Consider the following 6,000-nt stretch of genomic DNA (forward strand, 5'->3'; position numbering starts at 1 on the left):
AGAAATCATTATTACATCCCTTGGAAAAACTTGAAATCTTGAGACACCTCTAGAATGCCATAACACTCAGACTCATCTGATGGAATCAGTCGGGCCCCAAAGTGGGTCCGAACAAAAAAAAATTGTTTTCAAACCATTGATATTACAAACTGATCCACCGATCATGTGGCAATGATTAAAAATGAATTTGACCACTGATTGATCACTAAAAACTCATTTACCCCATTCTCTGCAAACTATGATTTTTTGATAACAAGGCCTATCGGTTGACTTTAAAAACTGATGAAAACACTTTGCCAAGCTTTGAAACTTTGGATATCCTATCTCTCTGACATATTCAATAGGCTTGCCAAATCTCATCATATGACGACATTAGGGTCAAAAGATGTTAACCTCCAAAGTTGCTTTCTTCAAATCACCTGCAAATAAACATGTCAGAAAAATGGAAAATGTGTTTGGTTTTGGCTTTGAAAACTGGGCACACGGGCACTTGAAGTTCCGAAAATTGGGGCATTGGTAGACACTAATATAGAGAGAGTATAAATCTCCAATTTGGGCTCATGACGAATGACTGGAAAAATTTGGCAAAGGTCTAACATTGGCTACCAAGATTTGCAAGATAGGGAACAATAGTGGAAAAGTGTTTTTTTTGCAAATGGAATGGCCCTAGGAAAGTGTGCAGACAGATTCGTCAAGGTTTACAAACTGGCACACTTGAAGTATTTTTTGAGTAGAATGTAGGGGTACAATCCATTTGATCTAGGAAAACATGGATTCAACATTATAACATCACGAACAGGGCTACCGATCAATCTGCATCTCTGAATACCAATGAAACTTTATAAATTGCAAACAAAATCAAATTTGAAAACTAATCAAACACATTCATCACAAGCTCAAATTTGGAACATAGAAAGTCTCTAACCTCTAGAACATGATGAAAAAGGAATTTTATTATTTGGGTCAATTGGCCAAAAGTTATAGCTTGTCAAACAAGGCTACTCGGAAATATGAACAATATGTAGATTTACAATAGAGGCAACTGACCAACTTTGAGACATTCAAAACCTAGCAAAAACATATTGGAATAACTTAAAACTTGGAACATAGGTTCTTTGGTATGCATACTAAACAATCCCAAAGTGATGGGTCATGAAACATTTCTGAGTAAAATATATTCAAGGGCAAACTGGGCCTCCAATCAGTGTTTGACACTTGGGCAGAATTGTGAAATATGACACTAACTCAAAATGAGACTTCACTAAATGGTTCAGAATGTCAGTTTATCAATATGAAACACATGCATATGCCAAATTAAGGGTGTTAAACAACTAAAACACCACCTAGGCCTTGAAATGACTTTCGGTTACATACGCATGAAAAACATTCATAGGGGTTCATAAGGACTCAAAATTTGGAATGGACACTCAAAATGGGAATGCAATTTTGAGTGCCAAGATTCTCTATTAGTTTCTTTCATGTTCTCTTCCTTGTCCTTTATATCCTATCTATTGTGCTTCTTCTTACTATATTGGTACCTTGTACTAGTAGCTTGTTGTTGACAAGTATTGAGAGTATTAGTTCTATGGTCACACATGCCTCCTTCTCTGTTAGTTCATATTGGAATCTAGTGAGCCAATGGGTTTTTGGCTTTATAGTTTATACCATGCATGTATCTGTCCAAGCTAGAAAACATATATCATGTATATATTCCTCTGCTGGGGTAAAGGGTATTCTTTCCCTTTTACTCCCTAGAGCTATCAAAGTAACTTTTAAATAGGGTATCCTTATTGCCTCTTAACATCATATAAGATATACATACTTGTTCACAAATTGGCTTATCTTGAAACCAACTAATTATGCCTTGTCCAAAAAATTGACGCACAAATTAGAAATATATGCATACCAAAAGAGCTCTAAATTTGAATGGGTGAACCTTGGGGTTTTCTTTGATCTTTGTCAACTTCAACATTAATTGTTCATACAACCATCCTCCTAGGTCTAGTGGCAAACCTTCATCACTAATTTGATATGCTACATGTACCTCTCCATAGGGTATAAAATTGTACTTTCTTGAGAAGTAGAATTTGTATGCAATTTTCATTGTAGCATAGCTCTAGGTTATGGATTTTGTCAATTGTCGATGCTCACCTTACCTTATTTTATATAGTCAACCTTGTCACTTCATCGAGTGTGGTCTTGCTTGTGTCTAGTCTTGTCCTTGTGTCATTGATTCATGTTACCCTCAAGATGAATCATTTGGTAATTTCATGGGGCTTGTCATGCCACATATGCTTTCCATGTACTTTTTTGAGTACCAGTCTTACCCAATCCTCGAGTATGAAATCAGGGATTTCTATTGTGTAGTGTAGTGTTTTGTTCATCAGGTGTTGCCACTCTTTCTTCAATACATCATATTCCAAGAATGTAGAAAATGCTTTGTACACTTTTTATGCTCCCAAATCTAGAATATTTTATTTTAGGTATGCACCCACATCTTCAACAAGTAAAACATCTATAAGTAGTGAGAATAGTACAACTACATGGTTCTTTGTGTTACCCTTCATCAAGGTGACCACATATTCTGTTACAGAAAGTTCTTCATTGCTAACAAGTTTGATATTATAAATGTTGGCTGCCATGATTCCTTTTTGTTCTTATAAAATTTTTTGCTCCTCTAAATATGGTTTTACACACTCACAAGTTTAGATATTTTGTTGTCGGTGGAGATGATGCTCAATCGCTCAACCTAGGTTTTTCTTAGAAGTGTGCTTTGCTGTAGTAGCAGAGCGGGAAATAAAATAAGAAATGTTTTATGTTTTCAATATTTAAATTTAATGTTTTCAATAAACGTCCTACATGTGGTGGCATACCTAGAGTAGCAGTTCGATGAGCTCTCTAGATATAGCCACCTAGGACCAGGTATAGGTTTTTTAAATTAGAATAGTTTTAATTCGTAGATAATGATTGTCAGATTCCAATAATAGGTAGTAGGCAGTTTCAGATTCTTATCCTTTTCTTGGATAGAAGACAAAAAAAAAATGTTTCTCATCCTTTTATTAGAAAAGGAGAGTCAGTTTTAAATAAGCCGGTTGGCTATGTAAGAGAGGGATTTCGAATTCGGGTAATAGAGAAAAGTTTCATTTTTTGCCTTAGAAAGGATATAGATAATCAACTATGGAGTTTGGCAGCAATTCGATCTTGGTCTCTCTTGTCAAAGTGCAAATATATTTTCTTTGAGGACATTCTGGGTTAAAAATCTTGGTGTGCGGGTGAAGATAAACTATGGAGATTTATATATTCTGATTAATCCAATCTTGAGTTTGGTTCGAGTTCGATCCCAGCTGATTGATGTCGTGCCCCTTGAAGTAACTCAGTTGAGTGAGTATTCCTCCTAAGCTTTCCAAGGTGTGGCTCTGCATCATGCTTAGCTCAAGACTTAGAGTTTGCAAAGTGATTAATCTAATCCTTTTCACCTATGTATATATTTAATGATATATAGTTAGGTTAATAGTCAATAAGAAATGTTAAGTACAACACTAACCTACCTACCCTTCCATATCTAATCGGAGTGACATGTGCAACAACAGTCATAATATCAATATTCTCTTGCCTTGATATAGGCTCCTTGTACTTGCTTCATGCATTATTTCCAATTTTGGATAGGGGATTGGTGTATTTTTTTTCCTTTGGCACACAACCCCTTCTAAGATTGGCTTAACTTAGTTGGTAGTGGAAGTCTCCCTAGCAACATATGAGCTTCTTACTTCCTCTGACTTGGCCTTTTTGCACTTGTCTATTTTTCTTACTCATATCTTATTGAAAACCTTTTTAACTTCATCCTTTTCTACCACCTTGGTCTTCCCTTTGTCATTCAATTTGTGCACTTGGGCTACTTTTCTTGAGGTACAATCTTTGGTGAAATATCCTATATGTTGCAATAGTAAGAGGTCATGCGTGCTCTTCTCCACAGTCCTAGGTTGTTCCTTTGACTGGTTCTTGTTTGTCAATACTCAATTCTATGTCCTCTATTCTTACAAGTCAAGCATGTAGGTGCTTTGATCTTATTCTTCCATCTAAGATTGAAAGTTCTTCATGATTGTTGACTTGTCCATTGTCTTGATTTGCATATCTCAACCTTGTGAATGTACTTGTTGCAATAGTAACAAGACCCATCAAACCTTTTCTCATGAGTATGAGATTTGCATTCCCAAGAGGAATGAACACACCAATGGCATGTATTATAGTATATGTAGAAGGTATACTGCTAATTAGATGCAACCTTTCTCTACCAACATACATTGGAGGTGTAACCTAATCTACCACAACAATGACATGTTGGTTTCTTAGGTTTCTTGCCTTTAGATGATGTTTTTCCTCATCCTTGTTTGGTCTAGATCTTGTTCCTAGATGGTTCCCTACTTTCAAGTTTGCTGACTCCTTCATAGCTAAGACCAATTGTGTCCTTGGTCCTTCTCTGAGCTTTGAGTTGCTCATGTATCTTCTTAGAGTTGTCATTGAATCTTCTCATCTTCTCATTTCTTTCATTGGTGTTCTTTAGTTCCTCTATCAATCTTTGAATCTACCCACCCTTTTTTTTGATGTTATCCTCCTCTATTATCTTTCCTTCCATGTCTTTATTTAGTTCTTTTTTAACTTTTTCCATTGCTAATGCATCATTATTTTTCTCTTTTTTGCTTGACTCAATCTTTCTAATGCTTCTTCCATCTCTTTCTTTAGCTTTGCAACTAACTTTCTCAACTTTGTATTGTCAGACATGAGGTCAAAGATGGCTTCTTTGGATCCATCTACTCAATAATCTCATATCTCTCACTAAGTTTCTTTATGAGCTTCTTTCCTTTTGCCAAGGACTCATTTAGCTTTTCCTTCAGGTCTTCTATGGTGTCAAGTTCTTCTTCATATAACTATTTGTACTTTATGGCTATTGTTTGATCTTCCCTCAAGTTGTTAGGGTGTGACTATTAGGGTGCAAGCTTTGATACCAATTGTTGGTCCCAATCGGTATTAAGAGAGGGGGTGAATTAGTATTGACTCTAAAACCAATTAATTTTTTTATTGATTCAAATTTATTAACTAAAATCCATTTGAATTACAACACAAATATGAATGTAAAAAGATAAAAGAAAATGAACTCACACAAGCATTCATCAACAGACACAACTTTTATATATGGAAACCCTCAATGTGAGGATAAAATCTATGGTAAGGATAATATACCCACTAGCCTTTTGTTGTAGACAAAAGGTTTCCATGTTAAGATCTACTGCTTGTTCGTTTTGAGAATACATTTTGTCAAGAATGTTAGTAACCTATTAGGATTACAAACTTCCTATTAAGGATACCTAGTTAGAGGATTTAGCACTCCTTCTCAAATGCACTTGGTTGGAGGATTTAACATATGCTTACTAATAAAACATGCTCAATTAAGAGCTTACAAGATGATTAAAATTGTCAAAAAGCAATCAAAATGTGATCTAGAATAAATAGCACTCCCTTGCTTGATAGATCTCCATTTTATGCCTCTTGAGATGTTGTGTTCTCCCCTTATCACTTGGTTGTACTTTGTGGTATCTATTGCATTCTTTGGATTTTCACTTTTCTATTCACTCGTGTCTATAGTACACACTAATATGCTTTGTTAGATGTGTCTCTTCATTTTTAGTCTTCTCCTTAGAAACTTTCATCTATTATTCTTCTTTTCCTTCTCTATGATCTTATTGTGACATTCTATCTTCCTTTGGTCTTTATTGTCTTCTCTAGTTCTCAATCTCTCTATCTTATCATTCTCACTTATTCATTCCAACCATACACTTGAGTGTGCGAAGTATTCTCTTATGTATGGGTGTCAAAAATCTAGGAGAATATCCCTCTCAAACTATGAACTCAGAATTTTAATTTGATCTACTAAGTAATTCACAAGTAACCTATGATACCTAAAATGTAGGGTATATACTAGTGGTGTAGTTAGTCTTCTCTGGG

Source organism: Cupressus sempervirens, chromosome 11 (assembly GCF_028749045.1).
Source record: "Cupressus sempervirens isolate cs-2001-9-10 chromosome 11, ASM2874904v1, whole genome shotgun sequence".
NCBI lineage: Eukaryota > Viridiplantae > Streptophyta > Pinopsida > Cupressales > Cupressaceae > Cupressus > Cupressus sempervirens.